This window comes from Halichoerus grypus, chromosome 3, assembly GCF_964656455.1.
Source record: "Halichoerus grypus chromosome 3, mHalGry1.hap1.1, whole genome shotgun sequence".
In the NCBI taxonomy this organism is placed as follows: domain Eukaryota; kingdom Metazoa; phylum Chordata; class Mammalia; order Carnivora; family Phocidae; genus Halichoerus; species Halichoerus grypus.
This window is the reverse complement of record NC_135714.1, coordinates 72,535,462-72,560,762: the sequence shown is the minus strand read 5'-3', so window position 1 is coordinate 72,560,762 and position 25,301 is coordinate 72,535,462. Positions and strand designations below refer to the sequence as shown.

The 25,301-nt window shown below is 36.0% G+C and overlaps 1 protein-coding gene, 1 long non-coding RNA gene and 1 other non-coding gene across 7 annotated transcripts in view; 2 read left to right on the top strand and 1 right to left on the bottom strand.

The window, feature by feature from the left end:
* Positions 1-25,301, bottom strand: part of LOC118544738 (uncharacterized) — a 242,257-nt gene that overhangs the window by 2,298 nt on the left and 214,658 nt on the right. The gene's annotated exons all lie outside the window — the stretch shown is intronic.
* Positions 1-25,301, top strand: part of SNCA (synuclein alpha) — a 145,417-nt gene that overhangs the window by 87,083 nt on the left and 33,033 nt on the right. The window lies entirely within an intron of this gene.
* LOC118544745 (U2 spliceosomal RNA) lies at positions 247-434 on the top strand. Its single transcript, XR_004921750.1, has one exon. It is a non-coding gene; the product is annotated as a U2 spliceosomal RNA (small nuclear RNA).

Sequence of the window (25,301 nt, the reverse complement as noted above, 5' to 3'; positions counted from 1 at the left end):
GGCTTCCTCAGTGGTCAGAACCCTTCACTGCCTTAGATCCTCTGGCTTTTGCCCTTCTGGAGCCACCTCATTGGATGACTGGCCATTGTTCTTGTTCATATTTTGGTATATTTTTACCTGTGCTCTGTGGAAAAGATGCTTGGAATAGGATACATGCTTTCTCTGAAAACACCAAAGTACATAATACATTCCAAATGGACAGCAAAATGACAGAGAAAATATAATTTATTTAAAAAATAATTTATAATCGCTTCTCGGCCTTTTGGCTAAGATCAAGTGTAGTATCTGTTCTTATCAGTTTAAAAAATAATTTATAGAGGGGCACCTGGGTGGCTCAGTCAGTTAAGCATCTGCCTTCAGCTCGGGTCACGATCCCAGAGTTCTGGGATCGAGTCCCGAGTCAGGCTCCCTGCTCAGCGGGGAGCCTGCTTCTCCCTCTCCCTCTGCCCCTCTCCCTGCTTGTGCTCTCCCTCTCTGTCTGTCAAATGAATAAATAAAATCTTTAAAAAAAATAAAAATAATTTATAGAAACACCCCATGGGATATATGTTTAAAAAAAAACCAAAACCATCTAATCTTCTTGTTGAGTTTCTACTAAGTATATTGAGTAGGACTTAAAGATCTAAAAAATAGTTCTTACCTTTTTATGTGTTTACTTTTAAGTATGAAAGTTTCCAAAGAATTTTACTTATCTAATTTAGGTAACAGATTGTATTACTTAGGAAGACTATAAATAAAACATTTTCTGAGCTTTTAAGTAATCTAAAATTATATGGAATGTTAAAACTAAAAGAGGAAAAAATAATTCAACAATGCTTCAGGTGAACCTAGAAATTGGCCTTTCTATAATATATTATAGTTTCAAAAGTAAGAAAATGTCTTTCACACACAAGTAACATGGATAGGAGTAAAAGATTGTATTCAACTAATACGGGAACCAGGAAGCTAGTAAGACTGGTTGGAAGGAGAATTTGAGGAATAAAGATTTATAGAAACAGTCAAAGGAATTCTAAAATGAATTGGCTTATAGTTGCAAAACTAGTTGATATTTTACTGATCAATGAACTTTTGGAATTATGTTTTCTACTGAACAAACATCTGCAATTTAACATAAAACGCCAAAGTGGGAACATCTGGGTGGCTCAGTCGGTTAAGCATCTGCCTTTGGCTCAGGTCATGATCCCAGGGTCCTGGGATGGAGTCCCACATCGGGCTCTCTGCTCAGCAGGGAGTCTGATTGTCCCGCTGCCTGCCGCTCCCCCTGCTTGTGTGCATTCCCTTTCTCTCTGGCAAATAAATAAATAAATAAATAAAATCTTAAAAAAAAAGAAAACTCGAAATTATTTGGGCCCCAATCAAATAGTTAATTGCAAAGTCTAACTCAGATCCTTTCTCTCAGATAATTTAATCATTGGTAAGCCTGTTTAAAAAAAAATTTTTTTAAATATATAGTAATCTTTTTTCTTTGTTCCCAAGCTTTAAATTTCCCATGAGCATAAGTGCTATGAAATTTTTAAATAATAGAGATATCACATAGGCCCCAAAACCCCTCCAAAAAAGGCATTCTAGTCTGTAGTGCATTTGTGTGTGTATTTGTGTACTTGTATATTAACTAAAGAAAGCATGCTGAAGGACCGTTATTAAATGATTTGAGAACAGATGGTATGCTCTAGAGAGAGAGAATGGGAGAATGAAACATTATTAGAACAATCACTTGCATTGTATTCAGTCTTTTTTCTTTTTCTAAATTCTTTAATAGAAGTCAGTTAGAAGAGATCAATTTCTGAGAAATGGGGCAAGATTTAAACTCAAATCCGAAGGAAACTAGAGATTTATGAGTGGATGTTAAATGGAAAAAGTGTTTCTTCTTCCATGTTGTTTGTACTTGTGTTTGATTCATATAAAAGTTCCCACCTGTTAAACTTTAAAGGTACTGCAGAAATACACAGGGGGTAGAGACTGTTAATGAATCCTACTAAAATTTTAGTGGTTTCAAAGGTACAAATATTTTCTCATTTGCCTGGAACTCCAACCATGAATGTAAACATTGGTAGACAGATTAAATATAAATAGCACGCTGGTATGTGTGTATCCCTAAACACCCCCCTCCCCACATATCCAGTCATGCTTTGAGAGGCGATGTGGCCTGGTATTTGAGAGCATAGTTTCCGGACCCAACATTCCTGGTTCCACTTCCTATAAGCTGACTGAATTGGGGTAAATTAGTTATGTTTGTAGAGTGGACCTCCTCTTAGTACCTACATCCTAAGGTTATGAGAAATCACCCAGTGAGTATCTAACAAGTAGTAAATCTTCAAAAAAATATTAGCTACCTTTATTATCTATAATTCTATTTCATTCTGTAAGTTTCATTCTTTAATCAAGACACTTTAAATTTAAACATTGGTTATACTCATTCATTTTTTGTAATTCTGAAAGATGACTTTTTTTTTTTCATTATCAAGTACTTTACAATTGATGCATTCCTTCTTTATCCAGAATCCTAAGCTGAGGTGGGAGTCCCATTGATAGCACCAGGAATAGAAAATGGACCATCTGTAATTGGATTTGGGGGGCTCCTTCTGCAGGGGAGTAAGGGCAAAGGGGTAGAGGCCACTCTCATTGCTTTGGATGATATTGTCACTGGGATCAAGGCTTTTCTAGAAATGTGTGCTCTCAGAAAAGCCAATTATGTTTATATTTTCCCCAGAGAAAAAAATCTTTTCTCAGAGAAAGGAAACTTACTAGTCAATGCACGTGTAAAATTTTGCAATAGCAAATAAAAAACGAAGAGTCACTTTTAATCTCTACAAATCATCCAAAGAGCTTATTTTTAAAATTCAAATTCTTGTTGTTAGCCCCCCAAAGATTCTGATTCAGTAATTAATGCTCAAAGCTTGGGAATCTGCTTCATTTATAATGAGTACCTCAGGTGACAGGCATGCATATTGACCTTAATGTACTATAAATACTTACACATAAAAAGTAAATGAATTAAAATATTAAATTTAGTGTAAGCACTTAATATCAAACAATATATATTTTTACCTATCTTACAACAAATCATATCTTTATGGGGCAATAGTATCTTTTTTTTTTTACTTGGATCTGAATCCTAATTTCTGCTATAAATCACCAAGGGATTCCTATTTTACACAATTTAATTATTTTTTTAATAACTCTTAATTTTCTGTTTTCTCCACTGGTGTCCTTATATATATTTATTCGGTTTCATATTTTTTACTTGGCATTATTTGCTAGGCACTGGGCAAAGAACTGTAGAAGATAAAGATGAAAATATGATTTTATCCCTGCTCTGAAGAACTTACTCCCCAGCAAAGGACTCCGGCCTACACCAATAATCTCATGATAGTTTATGCTGAACTAGGGGAAAGTGTTTCTATAGGGAAGGTGTTTAGCAAGGCACATAGCAAAGAGATTGGCTCTGACAGAGGATATCATGGAAAAACTTATAGAAGTACAGTTAACCAATGATTATTTACAAAGTATTTACTAGGTGCATATGCTGTTCTAGGATCTAAGAATATGGGGATGATGAAGACTTTAGGTCACTCCTCTTAGATCCCTTCTCTTCTAGTTGGCATGAAAGCTGGTCTTAGAAAAAGGTAATTAAGGAAATTGGCGAGGAAACTGAAGAAGTTCTTATCACTCAGTTTGCTTGCTTTTGTTTGCATTTTTATTTTAACACAGCACAATGTAATAAGACATACTCCAAAGACTAGGGCCAGCTTTGATTGGCATTCCCGTAACCGAGAGCCAGGTTCTCTGCTCGCTACATTAACCCCGGGAAGGCCCCCAAAGGTAGTTTTGTACTGCTCTTAGGCTAATGAATCATCAGTTTGCTTCTTGTCTCACTAAGCTTTCACATCTTAAGATGGTGATCTAGTGTAAATATAACTTTAGCACCTTGATCACAACAAGCACCTGATTCATATTTCTTTACTAGCTCAGGTGAAATCAGATTAGATAAGTACACTATAGGTTATAAAATATGTGCGAAATTCATAATGACCTCCTTTTAAAAATGTGCAGAAGTAAGATTAAGGTACATTCCAGAGACCTTTTTGAGAATATCTGTATATCAGAAAATGTGGCTGAGAAGCAATCTTTTTCTTAATGTATTTTTTCTCTTTTGGAAATGAAGACCTAAAAATACTTAAAGATGCAGAACAGCAACCTGTCTCCAGTGATTGTCTCTTAATTAATGTGGTGATCTGTGTGGAGAAAAGGGACAATTGCAAGAGTCCCTTAATAATTATCTAGCCAAGGGCTTCAGATAATTACAGCAGGAAGACTTTCAAGACACAAAACACTCTGCAAAATTTGACCTCTCATTTGATTCAGGCATTTTATTTTAAAAGTCTTGTCTTTCATGTTGATGCTTATGCTTCATAAAGTCAGCTAACGTCAGATGGATCCTTGGAAATAACAACATTACTCAATTCACAGCTGGTGGATTGCAAGATAGTAAACCAGGCTTTAAAAAAAAAACCCTGTAGTGAGAATAAGAAGACTTAATGAAAAGAAAATCAAGTAATGATTGGGTAGGAATAGGGAAACGTGGAGTGGAATAATAAAACATATTCAAAATAAGAAGTATTAACTCTTGGCAAAGAAAAAAATAGTATCAGACAATGATATGTTCCATTTGTATAGCTGATCATTAATTAGTGGTCTTGCTGTGGGAAACATTAGAGAAAATGCTGAACCATCACATTCATGAATATTAAATCCGCCCATTAGCAAAATTTCCCTTTTGCTTAATTTCACAATTGATAGTCCAGATAATATTCAGTTTTTCCCCATTGCAATTAAAAAAATCTTGTCTTTGGATGAGTTTCTGGACTTTAAAAATTCAGTCAGAAACTGCATAAGCATATTTTGTTTTTGTTAAAAGCCAGCTTGCCTTCATGATCTCTCTAAATCTTTGAAAAGTCTTTCATCAGCCCTCTTTCTAACTTGAATAATGGCAGTGTTTTCTGAAAAATGATAAACTCTCTCCTTGGTGTGCCTCAAGATACAGAGTATATAAACCATCCTTAGAGATTGAGCTCTCAATTCTGAATTGTCCTGTGTAATACCAAGCAAGGACACTGCTTTGTATTAAGTGGCCATGATATTAAGTGCAGCTCGAGGCAACACTACATTTTCTAAACACCTTATATTCTTTTAAAAATGACTGACATGTAAATTAGATTATAAGTAGACAAATGCATGGATGTTATATTTTCAGTTTCCTATCTTTTTTGCCCTGAGTTATTTCCCTCTTTTAGCAGCCTTCGCTCTCAGGTGCCTTGCACTTCTCAGTGGTGTGTGTTCACACTAACCAAAGCAGTTGTCTTACCTGCCAGAAATAGCTGTGACATTTAGAGAGAGGACCAGAGGAGAGAGCAATCCTTAACACCCAAGGCTGAAGAGCTAATAGTGAAATTGGGACATAAGTCACACAGAGATTTAGGGATAATGGATGTACAGCTCCATCTTTAAAAATTTTATGGAAATGATGTCTGTTCTAAATATGATTAAAACTAACCCATGTTAATTCTGTGTATTGATTTATTAACTCGTTCAATATACATTGTGCTATGCTATGAAGATAATAAAACTGAAAGTCTAAAATTTCACATTTAGACACTCACTGAATACTTGTTCTATAACACCTGCATGTGTATATGTGTTTGAAAGTCTTAATTTTACAGGTATGCAGATGAAATACAGATTGGATAAATTGTCAAATTATAGCGATTTATCAGTAGTACCTTGAAAGTAGCTTCAAGTTTTTAACTAATGATACTTTATTATATCATGCTGCCTTTTTCCTGAAGTAATATGTTTGTATCTTTCTTTTTTTAAAATTTTATTTTATTTTATTATGTTAGTCACCATACAGTACATCATTAGTTTTTGATGTAGTGTTCCATGATTCATTGTTTGCGTATAACACCCAGTGCTCCATGCAGAATGTGCCCTCCTTAATACCCATTTGATCATTGTGATTTTCACACTTGCTTCAAAGAACTCTCTGAATTCCTTTGGTGTGCCTAAATCCCCTGTCCCAGGGGGAGAGGGAATGATGGAACCACTTTTATCCATTTCCACAGAGATTGTAAAAAATTTCTTGTGAAGAAATAGTATTTTATACTATTTCTAATCATGCTTTGATGATGATGATGAGGATGATGAGGATGATGATGATACAGAGGTTTAAAATGATTGGATTGTCAAACTTGGGCAGGAATTGTTATGCTGTATTAACACTTAGAGAAGCACCAACCTTCTGTTTTCTGAACATAAGCACATGAGAACTCCAACACAGTCTTACCACCTGGTTTTTGTTTTGTTTTGTTTTGTTTGGAACATTCAGGGGCTGTCCATTTGCCTGCAGAAACTCAACAGAGGCAAACATTCTTTCCAGGTTAAACTTGCTGAAAGTAAATTGTGTGCACTGGCTCTTCTGCTCTAGTGGACTTTCTAATAAAATAATCTTTGTGCTGCTTACATCTTGGTTTCCATAGAGATGGGACGCATGGATACTCCACACCGAGTTATGGTTTGAGTTGTGAAAAATGGGACAGGAATTCTGCAGATGAAAAAAAGAATGCCAATCCTGGAAAAGGTAGGGCTAGAGAAGATGAAATAGTTTCCCAGACTTAAATTCCAGAGATATCAAAATTAAAGTAAGAGGAATCTAAAATGAAGATAAACTAAGCAATAAAAATTTGTGTAGGAATGTGCAAAATATACTAGTCATTCAGAATAATTCAATATAGATTCATACTGAATTATTTTTAATCTCAAAGATCAAATTTCATTTCTTCCATCTCACTTTAAAACACATTATGCACAGTCTCCTTTGTATAGCAAAGTGACTTTTTTCTTGTTTCCAAATGCTTGGAATTATTTTTAAAAATATTGTATGATTTAGGAATTTGGATGAATAGAAAGTGGTTTTGTATATAAATATAGTGTGTGTACATACCTATATCTATCTACCTATGCTTTAGACTTGGCTTTTAGTTAATGTAACAAACTGGGCCATCCAAATGATTTGTTTACAAGCTAGCTGTGATGCCCAGAAAGTCACCCTATGACAAAAAACTGGCAGTACAATTATTTTTTTAAAAAATTTTTAATTTAAATTCAAGATAGTTAACATATAGTGTATTATTAGTTTCAGGGATAGAATTTTAGTGATCCATCAGTTGCATACAACACCCAGTGCTCATTACATCAATTGCCCTCAATGCCCATCACCCAGTTACCCCATCCCCCCCACCCGCCTCCCCTCCAGCAACCCTCAGTTTGTTTCCCATAATTAAGAGTCTCTTATGGTTTGCCTCCCTCTCTGTTTTTATCTTACTTTATTTTTCCTTCCTTTCCCCTATGTTCATCTGTTTTGTTTCTTAAATTCAACATATGAGTGAAATCATATGGCATTTATCTTTCTCTGACTGACTTATTTTGCTTAGCATAATACCCTGCAGTTCCAAACATGTCATTGCAAATGGCAAGGTTTCATTCTTTTTGATGGCTGGGTAGTATTCCCTTGTTTATACATGCATCTTCTTTATCCATTCATCTGCTGATGGACATCTGGGCTCTTTCCATAGTTTGGCAATTGTAGACATTGCTGCTCTAAACATTGGGGGGCAGATACCCCTTCAGATCACTACATTTGTATCCTTTGGGTAAATACCTAGTAGTTCAATTGCTGGGTCATAAGGTAGCCCTATTTTTAACTTTTTGAAGAACCTCCATGCTGTTTTCCAGAGTGGCTGCACCAGCTTGCATTCCCACCAACTGTATAGGAGGGTTCCCCTTTCTCTGCATCCTTGCCAACATTTGTTGTTTCCTGACTTGTTAATTTTAGCCATTCTGACTTCTGTGCGGTGGTATCTCATTGTGGTTTTTTTTTTTTAATTTTTTTATTGTTATGTTAATCCCCATACATTACATCATTAGTTTTAGATAAAGTGTTCCATGATTCATTGTTTGTGCATAACACCCAGTGCTCCATGCAGAACGTGCCCTCCTCAATACCCATCACCAGGCTAACCCATCCTCCCAACCCCCTCCCCTCTAGAACCCTCAGTTTGTTTTTCAGAGTCCATTGTCTCTCATGGTTCTTCTCCCCCTCCAATTTCCCCCCTTTCATTCTTCCCCTCCTGCTACATTCTTCTTCTTCTTTTTTTCTTTCTTAACATATATTGCATTATTTGTTTCAGAGGTACAGATCTGAGATTCAACAGTCTTGCACAATTCACAGCGCTTACCAGAACACATACCCTCCCCAGTGTCCATCACCCAGTCACCCCATCCCTCCCGCCCCACCCCCCACTCCAGCAACCCTCAGTTTGTTTCCTGAGATTAAGAATTCCTCATATCAGTGAGGTCATATGATACATGTCTTTCTCTGTTTGACTTATTTCGCTCAGCATAATACCCTCCAGTTCCATCCACGTCGTTGCAAATGGCAAGATCTTATTCCTTTTGATGGTTGCATAATATTCCATTGTATATATATACCACATCTTCTTTATCCATTCATCTGTTGATGGACATCTTGGCTCTTTCCACAGTTTGGCTATTGTGGACATTGCTGCTATAAACATCGGGGTGCACGTAGCCTTTCGGGTCCCTACTTTTGTATCTTTGGGGTAAATACCCAGTAGTGCAATTGCTGGATCATATGGTAGCTCTATTTTCAACTTTTTGAGGAACCTCCATACTGTTTTCCAGAGTGGCTGCACCAGCTTGCATTCCCACCAACAGTGTAGGAGGGTTCCCCTTTCTCCGCATCCCCGCCAACATCTGTCATTTCCTGACTTGTTAATTTTAGCCATTCTGACTGGTGTGAGGTGGTATCTCATTGTGGTTTTGATTTGTATTTCCCTGATGCCGAGTGATGTTGAGCATTTTTTCATGTGTCTGCTGGCCATTTGTATGTCTTCTTTGGAGAAATGTCTGTTCATGTCTTCTGTGACTTTAGGCAAAAATGCAATCTGACATATACGCTTAACATCAATAAAATGGGATGATTAACCACAGATTATTCAATAAATAAATATAAATTCCTTCCCCGCCTTTCCCACCCTTAAAATTTCCATCTTTATGATCTCATTGCCTATCTTACTGCAAAAATAGAGACCATATGTTTCAGGCTCCTTTTGGTTCTCTTGTTTCCACCTAGAAATATCATTGCATGTTAATGTGTCCTGCCTCTTCTAAGGTAAACATCCCGTGTTCTTGACTCCATCCTTTTCTCTCTCTTTGGGATTTTACATTATCAATCAACCCCTCTGTCTTGTGAAACTCTATTCCTATTAGAATCATTAATGAGTCTCTCCATTTCTTCAAAAAGAAAAACAAAACAACAGAACAAAAACAAAAAGACTAGTATTAATATAGTTTTATCTTCTAAGGCTTTTCCCTTACAAATCCCATTACCCTAAAAATTAATTGTCCCAACAACTTTCTCTACTCATCACTTATCAATTATGTCTACCATCCTGGCTTCCAGTGGCCCTGTTTATTCCTTTATTCCCCGAAATCAGACTTATTCATCTTTTCTGGTTTCTTCAGCAAACTTAAATATTTAATAAATATATGTATCCCCATGCATAAAAGACTGAGTACTGGGACACCTGGGTGGCTCAGTCGGTTAAGCGTCTGCCTTTGGCTCAGGTCATGATCTCAGGGTCCTGGAATCAAGTCCTGAGTTGGGCTCCTTGCTCAGCGGGGAGCCTGCTGCTCCCCCTGCTTGTGCTCCCTCTCTCTCTGACAAATAAGTAAATAAAATCTTTAAAAAAAAAAGATTGAGTACTAAAAGAGCACATGTGTACTGCTCTTATTTTCTTTTTTCAGTTCTTGAAACTGCCAGTGAAACAGCTTTTTCATTTAGCTTCTAGAACATTATTTCCCATTTGCTTTTGCTTTTCCTTCTTTTTCCTACCTTGCCTCCTAGCTACGAAGTTTCTTCAGGTGATACCATAACGCTTTCTTTCACTTGTCTCTTTTTCTCTTAATTTTGTGGACTCTGATGACTTCTTCAAATAGCTCTGTGGAGTAATATTCAAATATATATCCAAAGTTTCAACTCTAATGTCATATTTTCAACGTATATTTATGGAGCACCTCAGACTTAATAAGAAATGACTGGCACTACAATTTATTTTGTCTTCTTTTTCTCTATCACTACTGCTAATAGTCCCCATCTTCCTAGTTATACTCAAAACCTTACTGTTTTTATCCCTTGTCCTTGTGTTAATCTGCCTACATTCAAGCACTGTTGGGAGCTTACAAGTCTCACATTTCTGTACATTTTAGAAGCAGGCATTAACTGCTTTTTGTCTGAGACTGTATTTCAAGGATTTTTATAGAGGGAAAAGCCTTAGAAGATAAAAGTAGTTTCTTTGTCTAAAGCAAAGGGCAAGTGTGCTTATAGCCTTGGTTAGAGATAGTGTCTCATTCTGGAGCAAAGGAAAGACATGTTTACTGCCTATTATAAAAGATTCACGTTCCCTAAATCCTGGATTCCTCTTCTGTAATGCAATCGGCTGGCTGTGTAGGTATCACCTGCACTTCCCTATGGGAATTAGGGCTTAGAGAATCACCTCAAGAAAATGATGATACTCTGGCTACTTCTGTTGTGATGGGTAATAAAGGCATTCACCTCTGACCCCGGACTCTTACGTTTTTAGCCAGCATCTATAAAACCGTGGCAGACTAACTCATTAGCTTGCAAGTAGGATAAAATCTCAGACTTATCACAGTTCTTAAACATCAGTTGCTAAATCCTGTCCATTAAACTTCTACATCTCACCAAGGCAATCCCTTTGCTCCATTTCCATTCCCATTCCTCTAGTCACCTGACCACTTCTCTCCAGGTTATTGCTGTAGCTAATCTACTTCATGATCCTTCCATTTAATAATAATTTCCATTAGTTGAGTAGGTTGATATTGGCTAAGATTGTATATGTGATAACAATATAACACAAAATGTATGGAAGCTCTATCTTTGAATTAGACTATCAGAAATAGTATTTTCTGTTTCATAATTTATAATTTGGAGGCATTTATTGATAAATAACATAAAAATTATCATTAGCTGCTCAATTCTTTGTACAAAACAGTGTTAATTTTACATTTGCCTCCCCAAACCATATACATAATCCCTTAAATATAAATATATTGCACATTTTGGGAAGCAAGTCATGGTGTTACCAGTTGTGACATATTATAATAAATACTAATGTTATACTATTGGTATTTGCCATTTCTAAGACCTCTGTACTGTATATTCTTTCCCCATGAGTGTCTCTTATGGCAAGGTTATAATTGACTGACGTAGCAGTCTAGCGTTTCACAGGCACAGTACTAAGCCTTTTGTGAGGTTGACCCAAGAGTCTACAAAAAAATGGTCATGATATATATCTTGTTTTGCTTCAATTATGAGAAGCCAGTTTTGCAAGGATAGGAGGTGCTTCTTTACCAGCATTATAAACATGAAGAAAAGTACATTCATCTTTAAGTATGGTGCTGTGATAATTCTCACCCTTGGTATGGTTTAAATAAAACACTACTTCTACTTGTAAGGCTTCAGTTAAAAACAGTTAGGACACTGTACTTGTAGCATTTGCACTGATAGATAAAAAGCAAGTGCTATAGAGCTATTTCACTTGGATGTACTCAGAACATAGCAAGGCCTGTCTATCACAGTACTAAAAGTTTTCGGCCGCATTTCTAAGCAGCTGAGAGGGCACAAAACGGGGACTTGTGAACCAATTTGAGAAAGGCAAAATACTGACAATAGTCAAATGTAGCTAGTCAATGAAAAAGGCAAAAGCTTCCATTCTTAAAATAATTGTGTGTTTGTTTCAATCTTTCCCCCCAAAAAAGCTTTATAAAAATTAGCAGTAAAATGAAAATATAACAACAGCAGCAGGTAATATGTTTTGAGACAATATAGGATATACATTTATTGGGATACTTAGATCACAAAAAAAATGCTTAAGACATTTAGAGATGCTTAGTAAATATTTGTATTTTTCTGACTGTGTGCTGGTCATTATAGGCTATTTTATGTATATCATTTCACTTAATACAACAACAGTCTGATAAAGGTTTTATTATTACCATTTTCCAGTTGAGACCTCTACATTGCTCAAAATCTCACAGATACCATCTGCCACTAGGTCAGTCAGCCACCAAATCCCATTCTCTTAAAAGCATATTTTTTTCCTTATCTTCTCAACAACAAATAGTGCATACAGTTGTTGGAGGGAGGAGACTGTGACACAGAGTATTTAGAGTGATTGTGTAACCACAGTTCTAGTTCCTCAAGAATAATAGGATTAGGAATTATCCTCAATATATAGTTTTACACACACACACACACACACACACATACACACACACACGTGTACCCACACCACCTTCCTTGCAACCATAGAGACCCTTGCAGCATCTCAAATACAGAATATTCTGTATGTTCTTTGTTTTTCTCCCATATTTTATACAGAAATTGAGGAGTTTCCACTCAATAAAAAAACAGATATAAACTAATCAAATTAAAGAAGGGAAAATGGTTGGGGAACCTGGGTGGTGCAGTCGGTTAAGTGTCCAACACTTGGTTTTGGCTCAGGTCTGATCTCAAGGTTGTGAAATTGAGCCCCTCATGGGATTCTGTGCCTAGCGTGGAGTCTGAGTTTCTCTCTCCCTCTACCCCTCCACCCATCTCTGTCTCTCTCTCTAAAATAAATAAATCTTTAAAAAACAAAAGAAAGGAGAATAGTTGACAAATTAAATATAGAATCTGCTTGAGAGTTTCCCTCTCCCTCTACCCCTCCCCTCACTGCTCGCACTCTCTTTCTCTCTCTAAAATAAATCTAAAAAAAAAAAAAAAAGGATTGAAGGAAAAGCTCAAGTGATGATATCGCAAAGCATTCTAAAAAACTGTAGTTTCTGTGCCACATATGTGGGGGGAAATGAACAATTTATTTCTGACAGTTTTATCATCTTTATTTTGTTAGAAGACAGTAATGAAAAGGTCTAAACCAGAAAAATGCTATGCATTCAATTCATAATAAGCTATCTTTTTCTTTAAGAAAAAATTAATTAGCTTGTGTTTGCAGATTTAATAAACATATGATAAAAAATACATTCTGTCTATGTAAGACATAGACATAATAGCTGAGTGCCTTTGGAACCAGACTGCCTATCTCTGTTCATTCATTGGTAAAATAGAGATAATAGTAGAAACTTTCTCATAGGGTTGTTTTTTAAGATCAAATAATGCTTGTGAAACTCCTGGAACAGTACCAAATAGAGATAAGCCCCAAATAAACCTTAGTTGTAGGATGGAAAATTAATCATTTTAATATTTTATTTGAGTCACCTCCTAAGGATACACCCAGGCTATTACCTTTCTTGATAATCTTTTAAGTAGATTTCCTTTTATCTTAGATCTGTTGAGACATGGGTAGAGGTTTTCAGAGAAAACTCTTTCCACATAACCAAAAGAAAGTAACAATCACAATTGTGACAAAGCTCAACAATGAAAGAATTTTCAGGGTAGAATAATTGCAAAACCTACAGAAAGTGCCTACTGTGGCCTGCGGGGCATCATTCCTGAGCCCCTTCTGTCTGTCAGAGATGCTAAACAAAGATATTCCAACTTGAAAGCTGAGATCCACTTGAAGAGTTTTCCTTCCAGATCTTCAAAGCCTTTCACATGTGATTGACATCTGGTCCCAGTAGTAAGATACTCCTGGACCCTCAGGTATCACCATGCATCTGACTACATGTACTGCGTTCCTGCTCTGGCTTTCTTAGAGCCTTTTCCTTATCTTACTTTCTTAGACAAAGAAGACACATCTTCATCTTGCTCTTTAAGATTCTCCTCCTAGATTTCATGTTCACTGATCTTGAAGCTACTGTCTTCACTCTCTGCTTCAGAGCCTTATTAAGTCCTAGCCACCCTCTGATGTACAAGCAGTTTATTTTGCCTGACATATTTTCTCCCAGTCAGATACTAATACCAGTTTCCCACCTAGTTTTGAAAGCAAACACCTGGGCCTTGGATCACTAGGATTTTGATGGCAGATTTCCTCTTTTTGGGAGCCTTTTAGCATTCCTAAGACACCTAAATTACAGAAGCAGACTCCTGATCTCTTTCTAACACTTACCCCTCACTGATTCTGTACCCAGGTCCTAGTTTTAAGACTTGCTTCCATATATCAATGCATTTGCAAAGATGAAATGACTGGCTGCTTCTGAACTCAACACAAGGGTAGATCTTTTTTTCAGGTTGACCCAGTTTTACTTTGATGTCTCATTCAGTCACTACCCCAGGGACAGATCTGCAAAAATCCTGTCTATGCAAACTTAAAATAATAAGCAAATTTAAATATATATTTAAATATATATATATATTTACTTATATATATACTATATATATAAATATATATATAACTAGTTATATATATATAAATATATATAACTAGTATATATATACATATATATAGTATGTATAGTAGTATTTTTCATTAATATATATACATATATATAGTATGTATATATATATATATACATATATATAGTATGTATAGTAGTATTTTTCATTAATGGAAGAGGAAGATTCATTTTTAGACAGGAAAACAGAAGATAGTTTATTCCCAGACTTCCCATATTATATTAGTGTTTAGAACTAGGTCTATAACCAAGTAGCAGGGAAAAAGGCTGGCAAGGTTGCTCTGTTGTGAAGTCTTATTAGGTGAGTCAGCTAATTACATGGCACTATCATAAATACGGCAGTCACTGAGCTGCTAGTTAATGCTTACAAGAAGAATAATGTTTTAAGATAGAATACTACCACTTGGCTATGTAATGGAAATTTCTTCTAAAAAATGATTTCATACTGATTCCTGATTTATAGACCAGTTATTTTGTAATTTATGGTTGAATGTATTTAAAACTGGGTTCAGGGATAACAGATAAATAACATCCAAAAAATAACCTCCAAATAGATTTAATGTATTTACTTTCTCCTTCATTTTAAACCTTTTAAAAACAAATTAATTTTAATTGTATCTGTTCCCTTTATCTTTCTCTCTGAGGGGGATTCTTTAGAAATAGAAGGGCAAATGGCAAGAAAATAAGTAGTATGTTAATTAATTATCCAAAATAGGGTATAAATAGCTTCTAAATACATATTTCTGTGGAAGACTGGTTTCTCTAAAAGTACCATTGAATTAAAATAGATTTGCATTTTTAATTTGAAAAGATTCCCCTGTAGGTATGAACTATGTATAGTAGTGTAATGTTTTTACTATAGACTTATGGTGTTCATCAATTTGACTATTCCCAAGTGATCCAGATGGTTGATGACATAGTAATCTGTAAATTTGCTGAGACACAATCTGAGTTGGTGTATAACACATGAAGAGCATAGGCTTCTTTGCCAGTAAGAAAGCCTAGCAGATGACCAGGAGCTATATCTTCACTCAGCCTTGTTTTGCTAGGTTTTGTTTATTGTAGCATATGCAATTTATGATGAAAATCGTGTGCTGTAGTTGCACTTTTTAGTTAAGAGAATCAAGATGGTCTCAGGAGGTAGCCCCAGAGGTAATCAGTGGTCTAGTATAATATGTGTCGTATGTGTGTGTTTTCCCATATCCTAAAGCATGTCTTATACAAGTGAGTAGTAAATGTTGATAGAAAAATTATAGACTAGGACATCTAAAACACTGTTGTGTTTTAGTATCAAAACTTAAAATTTTCTATCTTATTGAAAAGTTAGGCCAACAAAATCTAAAATACTGCTACATTGAAATAGCAGTGCAAAAAATTCAAAATATTGTAGTTATAGACTTGTCTCTGTCTGTACCAGGCCTATCACCTTTTAATTCCTGCTGATGCCTTGCCCTCCCACTTACGCATTCTCTTTTACATCTGTCTCACTTTGCAGTGTTGCAACTCTGCCCCTTTGCCATGAAAGGAACAGATTAGTCCAATAGGCTTCAACCACAAGGCCATTAATGCTGGTCCTGCCATATTTGATTCATTCCTAAAGGTATAGCATTGAATAGACCAATTCTGTTGGTCACTTTAATTCTTCCCTAGATCTAAACCATAACTGTACTTTACCCTAAAATAAATAAAAATTGTATTTTAATTTAAGCATATGTAATTGGAAAAAGAGGTAAGAGTTCATTAAGTGTCTCTTTAACAATATTTATTATTCTTTGGGTGTTGGTTATACCAGAATATGTTAATTTTCATGGTTTCTCATGTCATAGCACTTAATTACTAGAATGCATTGAAGCAGTCTTTATAGTCTGTAAACAATAAATGTGATCATTACATTATTTTTGAATTCCCTATTCATAACATTAAGACTTAAGATATTAGTATTTCTGAAGTACATGTATTGTTTTAGTTTTGAAGATTAAATAACATTGTCCAATTTTTTTAATTATTATTCAATTTATTTTCTTTATAAACTTCCTTAGCTGGTTAAAAAAAAAAAGAATTGAAATTAATCTGATTTTCAATCAGATGCCCTTTGCTCTCCATTTCAAATGACATTATTAGAACACTAAGAATTGACAGCAAAAATTTGAATATATTGAATATATTTTGGCCTTATTTTAAACAAGACTCTCACACCTGCCTACTTCATTTCTTAGTTTTTCAATAAAACAAATGGTACTTAACACTGTCTACACACATATCATTTACTCCCTTTTTTAAAATTGTGAGTATGTGATATACACATTATTTTAAAAGTCTATGTTATTTTCACTAGAACAGGAGTTCTAAGCTTGATTCCATATCAGAAACATTGGATTCTTTAAGATGAGTGCTAAGTTCAACCTTTTTTCCCTCTTAAATTGGAATTCTTTGTTTAGTTTCTTAATCGCTAGGGTTACTATCTCCTCTATCCCGAGGGTTTGATCTGTTGAGTTATTTGGGGTTGATTAACATTGTTTGACAGTGCAGCAAAATATTTCCACCCAAAATATCCTTCAGTGTAAAAACAGTGGGGAAAATGTTTAAGGCATAGATGCCTGGTAGTGGATGAAGCCATGTTATTATAAATATCACCATGTATTGCTTCTCAGAGTCTTTAGAACACCCTGTACCTTTGCCAACAGTTTTTTTTATAGATTTCAAAATGAAAGATTTTCAAAAAAGATGTATTCACACTGATAGCAAGTACATTGCTATACTCTAAACCAAATGATGCCACAGAGTTTACAAACAGTTGATGATGTTGAGTAATAATTTCCTAGGAAGTTGGGGTGCCTGGGCGGTGCGGTCATTAAGCTCTGCCTTCTGCTCAGGTCATGATCCCAGGGTTCTGGGATCAAGCCCTGCAATGAGCTCCCTGATCAGTGGGGAGCCTGCTTCTCCCTCTCTCACTCCCCCTGCTTGTGTTCCCTCTCTCGTGTTCTCTCTCTCTGTCAAATAAATAAAATAAAATCTTAAAAAAAATTCCCTAGGAACATATAAAATATTCACAGGGCCCTAGAAACCTACATTTTTAACAAGGACCCCTAGTGATTGTAAGTCTTGCTTAAGAGGGTGGCTTGGGGAAGTAATTTTCATCTCCATTGTGCATTAGAATAAATATACAATAAAATTAAAAGCCATGCAACTGAACAAAAATAATTTTGTTATATAAATGATTAATTTACATTTGTTAAAAGATAAACTGAGGCATATTAAAATTTTTAAGAGTTTATTTGAGCAAAAATTTGATTCAAATCCAGAATCATCCAGCCTAGCAGATAGAAAGGAGCTCGAGATGGTGTACAAAAATCAGACTTTTAAGCAGAAGGGAGTGGGAACAATAAGTTATACTTCGCAAAAAAGCAGGTTGGTTATGGCAAGGTTACTTTCCTTTAGGGGATCGTGGGGCGTCTATCAGGCAGTTAACCTAACTAGTGCTGATCTGGAGATTCCTGACGGACTTGAAGATTCCATCTCTGTGAGAGCTGAAACTGTAATTGAGTGAAGTCTTTGCTTGATTATGTGGGGCTTAGCCTAAATGACTCCAGTTTGGGCCTGTCTTGTTGTTTTGCTTTTTTTTCTTTTTTAAACAATTTCTCCCTTTTGATCAGGATTGCAGCCTAATTAAGAGACTTGATAAAAAATTGAAGGCATTAGCACTACTCCCAGTTATCACTCTGGAGCTCTCATGGTTTTTATTGAATCTCTTCATAGTATTCACAGGTCACGATGTCAGGTTCACATTTTTTAAGTTGGTCATTCTCTTTGTTCCTTTTATGATGTTCTTCCTATTCTTAGGGAGGTCATTTGCCTGGTGGTTAGCAGCTGTGAATATGCATTTAAATCATTTGAGAGAATACAGTGCACTGGAGAGACTACTATGATTATTATGGGCAGGATCATTCCCAATGTGTGGAGTGCACTTTAAAGCCATGGACCACGAGACCCAAACCAGTCAGACTCAAATAAGCCAAAGAAAGACCCCTTTGAAGAGGTCACTTTCTTAAGCCAACTGGCTTGTTCAGTGATCTTACGTAGCTTGGTATAAACTTCCCCAGAAATGTTAATCTAAGTGCAGCAAGTGCTGTTGACCACAGCACAGACATCTCCTTGCTTAGCTAAGAGCTAATTAAGGGCTCTCCTATTATCATGAACAACTTTGGCCAGAGAATCTGAGGACTTTTGTTAGGCGGGTATTTCTTTAGCAGAAGATTCTGCAACATCTTCAAGAATTAAGGAGAGGTTCCTAATCATAGCCCCATTTGCACTTCTAGTCTGGGGAGTAGGGATCTGCCAAAGGAAGTGAATCTTAAATCATGAATGTCTACTGATAATTCCTGTTTGAGTCTGTGGCTCAGGACTGGAAAGGCAACAGCCATGGAGGCTGGTAAAATGTAAGTAAGGGTCTCTAGACCACACAAGTGGTTTTATTTTGTTTACCCTTGCCTTGTCTCCCTTTCATTGCATAGAGCCTGGATGCAAAGTTTCCCGGGTTTGGGATTGTTAACTAGAGATAGGGAAATGGACCTCTAGGGTTAGGGAGTTTGGCATCATAGAGATAAGGCTGAGTTTGTTCCAGAGAAACTGAGGCATTGGAAAATCACGGAGAAATTTGTGATGGACAGAACTACTGGATCCACCAGCACTGTGGCAAATCCTACAGTCGCTTGGAGGTTGGATTACCCTCCTTTGCAATGGCCTAAGATACATGAATAGTGGCATTATCTTTCCAGGCCAGAAGAAGGAAAAGATAGACAAAAGAATCATAAAGATATTCATGTAGTCAGAGAAGAAAGAACTAAAAAGAAATGTTTTTGATTTGACATGCTAGGAAGAAGCAGTCTGCGTCAATGTCAGTGTCTTCTCTTCCTGGCCAATTTGATTTTGAGGTCTTCAGCATTTGCACAGGACAGATGTCAGGTGGAGCTGCCTTCAGGTGTGAAATATGCACCTGAATTTTAATACCTTGGAATTGGCTGCGGTGTCAGTGGTCCAGAGTACTTGGTAGGGTCCTTTCCATGAATCTCACTTTTTCAAAAGCATTAGAGTAACAAAATGATCTATAAATGACAAAACACTTTAAATGCCCATGGTTAAAGATCTGAGGAGAGTGCATTATAATGGAATTGATGAGGAAATTTGGTTATTTCTGTGACATACATTTTAAGATAATAACTTGAATTATGACTGATAATATTATACCAGAACATATCATATTTTTATGAATTTTGTAAAAATTTGAGAACACTTATACTAATAACATGCATTTATTTATATATATATATACATACATATATATATATAAACATAGGGGTGTGTATATGTATATGTGTGTGTAGACATAGGGGTGTGTGTGTGTGTACACACATATATCTGTGTCCAAAAATATAACTTAAGAAGGTTTATCATGACTATTTAACAATGCTTAACACATAATTTAACATACCAAATAAACCTAATTGGTTTCATATCTCTCTTTTACAATCTGAGAGACAAATCCGTTCAGATTTTCCAGGGTTCCTCTAGGAAATCTCAAAATGAGTTTGAAGTTAGAATCCGATTTTAAGAAAATGTCAAAAGGTTTGAGCATCTGATTAATTAGGATCACAGATCATTATGAAATAAATAATAATTACCTATTTAACAAAAGTAACAAAAGATGATGTTAAAGGCAAATGCAAAAGGCTACATACTTAGGAACAAAACTTAGCTCTCTTAATAGTGAGAAGATTGGGTCTTATTAAGTAATCAAAGACCTGAAAGACAATGTGAAGCATGGTAAGTTATTTTGGTAAGACACAAAATCTTTGCTGACCAGGCAGATTACTTAAAAAATAAAGAGAAATCTTTGTTTAAAATTTCTTCTTAAGAACAGACCAATAATCTAAGAAAATTTGTACTTTTAACAGAGAAAACTAATTTCCAATTTTGTACCAGTGCATTTTTTTATTATTATTTTTATTTATTTTTCTAATTTTATTAAGTTATGTTAATCACCATACATTACATCATTAGTTTTTGATGTAGTGTTCCATGATTATTTGCGTATAACACCCAGTGCTCCATGCAGAACGTGCCCTCTTTAATACCCATCACCAGGCTGACCCATCCTCCCACCCCCTTCCCCTCTAGAACCCTCAGTTTGTCTTTCAGAGTCCATCGTCTCTCATGGTTCATCTCCCCGAGACTGTCTTTTTTCCACTGGACATTCTTTCCTGATTTGTCGAAGATTAGTTGACCATAGAGTTGAGGGTCCATTTCTGGGCTCTCTATTCTGTTCCATTGATCTATATGTCTGTTTTTGTGCCAGTACCGTACTGTCTTGATGATTACAGCTTTGTAATAGAGCTGGAAGTCCAGAATGGTGATGCCACCAACTTTGCTTTTCTTTTTCAACATTCCTCTGGCTACTCAGGGTCTTTTCTGGTTCCATACAAATTTTAGGATTATTTGTTCCATTTCTTTGAAAAAAGTGGATGGCATTTTGATAGGGATTGCATTAAATGTGTAGATTGCTCTAGGTAGCATTGACATCTTCACAATATTTGTTCTTCCAATCCATGAGCATGGAACATTTTTCCATTTCTTTGTGTCTTCCTCAATTTCTTTCATGAGTATTTTATAGTTTTCTGAGTACAGATTCTTTGCCTCTTTGGTTACATTTGTTCCTAGGTATCTTATAGTTTTGGGTGCAATTGTAAATGGGATCGACTCCTTAATTTCTCTTTCTTCTGTCTTGTTGTTGGTGTATAGGAATGCCACTGATTTCTGTGCATTGATTTTATATCCTGAGGCTTGACTGAATTCCTGTATGAGTTCTAGCAGTTTTGGGGTGGAGTCTTTTGGGTTTTCCACATAAAGTATCAGATCATCTGCAAAGAGTGAGAGTTTGACTTCTTCTTTGCCAATTCAGATGCCTTTTATTTCTTTTTGTGGTCTGATTGCTGTGGCTAGGATTTCTAGTACTATGTTGAATAGCAGTGGTGATAGTGGACATCCTGCCATGTTCCTGACCTTAGGGGAAAAGCTCTCAGTTTTTCCCCATTGAGAATGATATTCGCTGTGGGTTTTTCATAGATGGCTTTTATGATATTGAGGTATGTACCCTCTATCCTTGTACTCTGAAGAATTTTGATCAAGAAAGGATGCTGTACTTTGTCAAATGCTTTTTCTGCATCTATTGAGAGGATCATAAGGTTCTTGTTCTTTCCTTAATTAATGTATTGTTTCACATTGATTTGATTTGTGGATATTGAACCAAACTTGCAGCCCAGGAATAAATCCCACTTGGTTGTGGTCAATAATCCTTTTAATGTACTATTGGATCATATTGGATAGTATTTTGGTGAGAATTTTTGTATCCATGTTCATCAGGGATATTGGTCTGTAATTCTCCTTTTTGATGGGGTCTTTATGTGGTTTGGGGATCAAGGTAATGGTGGCCTCATAAAACGAGTTTGGAAGTTTTGCTTCCATTTCTATTTTTTGGAACAGTTTCAGAAGAATAGGTATTAATTCTTCTTGAAATGTTTGGTAGAATTCCCCTGGGAAGACATCTGGCCCTGGGCTTTCGTTTGTTGGGAGATTTTTGATGACTGCTTCAATTTCCTTAGTGGTTATAGGTCTGTTCAGCTTTTCTATTTCTTCCTGGTTCAGTTTCGGTAGTTTATACAACTCTAGGAATGCATCCATTTCTTCCAGATTATCTAATTTGCTGGCATATAGTTGCTCATAATATGTTCTTATAATTTTTTGTATTTATTTGGTGTTGGTTGTGATCTCTCCTCTTTCATTCATGATTTTGTTTATTTGGGTCATTTCTCTTTTCTTTTTGATAAGTCTGGCCAGGGGTTTATCAATCTTGTTAATTCTTTCAAAGAACGAGCTCCTAGTTTCATTGATCTATTCTACTGTTCTTTTGGTTTCTATTTCATTGATTTCTGCTCTGATCTTTATTATTTCTCTTCTCCTGCTGGGTTTAGGCTTTATTTGCTGTTCTCTCTCCAGCTCCTTTAGGTGTAGGGTTAGGTTGTATATTTGAGATCTTTCTTGTTTCATGAGAAAGTCTTGTATTGCTATATACTTTCATCTTAGGACCGTCTTTGCTGCATCCCAAAGATTTTGAACAGTTGTGTTTTCATTTTCACTTGTTTCCATGAATTTTTTAAATTCTTCTTTAATTTCCTGGTGGACCTATTCATTCTTTAGTAGGATGCTCTTTAGCCTCCATGTATTTGAGTTCTTTCTGACTTTCCTCTTGTGATTGAGTTCTAATTTCAAAGCACTGAAAATATGCAGGGAATGATCTCAAACTTTTGGTACCAGTTGAGACCTGATTTGTAACCTAGGATGTGATCTATTCTGGAGAATGTTCCACGGGCACTAGAGAAGAATGTGTATTCTGTTGCTTTGGGATGGAATGTTCCAAATATATCTGTGAAGTCCATTTAGTCCAGTGTGTCATTTAAAGTCTTTATTTCCTTGTTGATCTTTTGCTTAGACGATCTGTCCGTTTCAGTGAAGGGGGGTTTTAAAGTCCCCTACTATTATTGTATTGTTGTCGATGTGTTTCTTTGCTTTTGTTATTAATTGGCTTATATAATTGGCTGCACCCATGTTAGGGGCATAGATATTTACAATTGTTAGATCTTCTTGTTGGATAGACTCTTTAAGTATGATATAGTGTCCTTCCTCATCTCTTATTATAGTCTTTGGTTTAAAATGTAATTTATTTGATATAAGGATTGCCACCCCAGCTTTCTTTTGGTGTCCATTAGCATGGTAAATTGTTTTCCACCCCCCTCACTTTAATCTGGAGGTGTCCTTCAGTCTAAAATGAGTCTCTTGCAGACAGTATATCGATGGGTCTTGTTTTTTTATCCAATCTGATAGCCTGTGTCTTTTGATTGGAGCATTTAGCTCCAATCAAATCATTTACATTCAGGGTAACTATTGAAAGATGTGAATTTAGTGCCATTGTATTGCCTGTAAGGTGACTCTTACTGTATATTGTCTCTGTTCCTTTTTGGTCTATGTTACTTTTAGGCTCTCTCTTTGCTTAGAGGACCCCTTTCAATATTTCTTGTAGGGCTGGTTTCGTGTTTGCAAATTCCTTTAGTTTTTGTTTGTCCTGGAAGCTTTTTATCTCTCCTTCTATTTTCAATGACAGCCTAGCTGGACACAGTATTCTTGGCTGCATATTTTTCTCATTTAGTGCTCTGAATATATCATGCCAGTCCTTTCTGGCCTGCCAGGTCTCTGTGGATAGGTCTGTTGCCAATCTAACGTTTCTACCATTGTAGGTTACAGACCTCTTGTCCCGAGCTGCTTTCAGGATTTTCTCTTCATCTCTGAGACTCGTAAGTTTTACTATTAGATGTTGGGGTGTTGACCTATTTTTATTGATTTTGAGGGGGGTTCTCTGTGCCTCCTGGATTTTGATGCCTGTTTGGGGAAGGAAACAGGCATCAAAATCCAGGAGGCACAGAGAACCCCTCTTTCTCTTTCTCTTTCTTCTTCTTCTGGGATCCCAATTATTCTAATATTGTTTCATCTTATGGTATCACTTATTTCTCAAATTTTGCCCTCATGATCCAGTAGTTGTTTATCTCTCTTATTCTCAGCTTCTTTATTTTCCACCATTTGGTCTTCTATATCACTAATTCTGTCTTCTGCCTCATTTATCCTAGCAGTTAAGCCTCCATTTTTGATTGCACTTCATTAATAGCCTTTTTGATTTTGACTTGGTTAGAGTTTAGTTCTTTTATTTCTCCAGAAAGGGTTTCTCTATCTTCTGTGTTTTTTTCAAGCCCAGCTAGTATCTTTATAATCGTCATTCTGAACTCTACTTCCGACACCTTACTAATGTCCGTATTGATTAGGTCCCTGGCCGTCAGTACTGCCTCTTGTTCTTTTTTTTTTGAGGTGATTTTTTCCATCTTGTCATTTTGTCCAGAGGAGAATAGATGAATGAGAGAACAAAATGCTAACAGGGTAACAATGACCCTAGAAAAATATACACTAAACAAATCAGAAGAGACCTGAAACCGGGGGAAAAGAAAGGGAAAGGAAAAAAAAGAAAAAGATTAAAAAAAAAAAGAATATGATCAAATATGATCAGTCTGGTGCATAGAATAGTGTCACACACTAGATTTTGGGCATATTTTGGTCTGTTAAAATAAAGTGCCTCCCAAAATTTTAAAGAAAGAAAAACTTATATATGTACAAAAATAAGGGTAAATACAATGAAGAGGTGCAATATGACTGTAAAGATGAAAATTATTCATAAAAGGGATTGATAAGATGTTGATTGAAGAAAGGAAAATGAAAAATTTTAAAAAAAAGGAAAATTAAAAAAATTAACTTTGAAAGACTAAAGAATCATGGGAAAAAAGCCATGAATTCTATGTACTGTATTCCCCTAGTGCTGGAGTTATACCATTCTCATTGATTGGTAAACTTGGTCTTGGCTGGCTGTTCTTGCTGATCTTCTGGGGGAGGGGCCTGTCGCAGTGGTTCTCAGATGTCTTTGCTGGAGGCGGAATTGCCCCGCCCTTGTGGGGTCAGGCTAAGTAATCTGCTCAGGTTTGCTCTCCGTAGCTTTTTTTTTTTTTTAAAGATTTCATTTATTTGACAGAGAGACACAACAAGAGAGGGAACACAAGCAGGGGGAGTGGAGAGGGAGAAGCAGGCTTACCGTGGAGCAGGGAGCCTGATGTGGGGCTCGATCCCAGGACCCTGGGAACATGACCTGAGCTGAAGGCAGA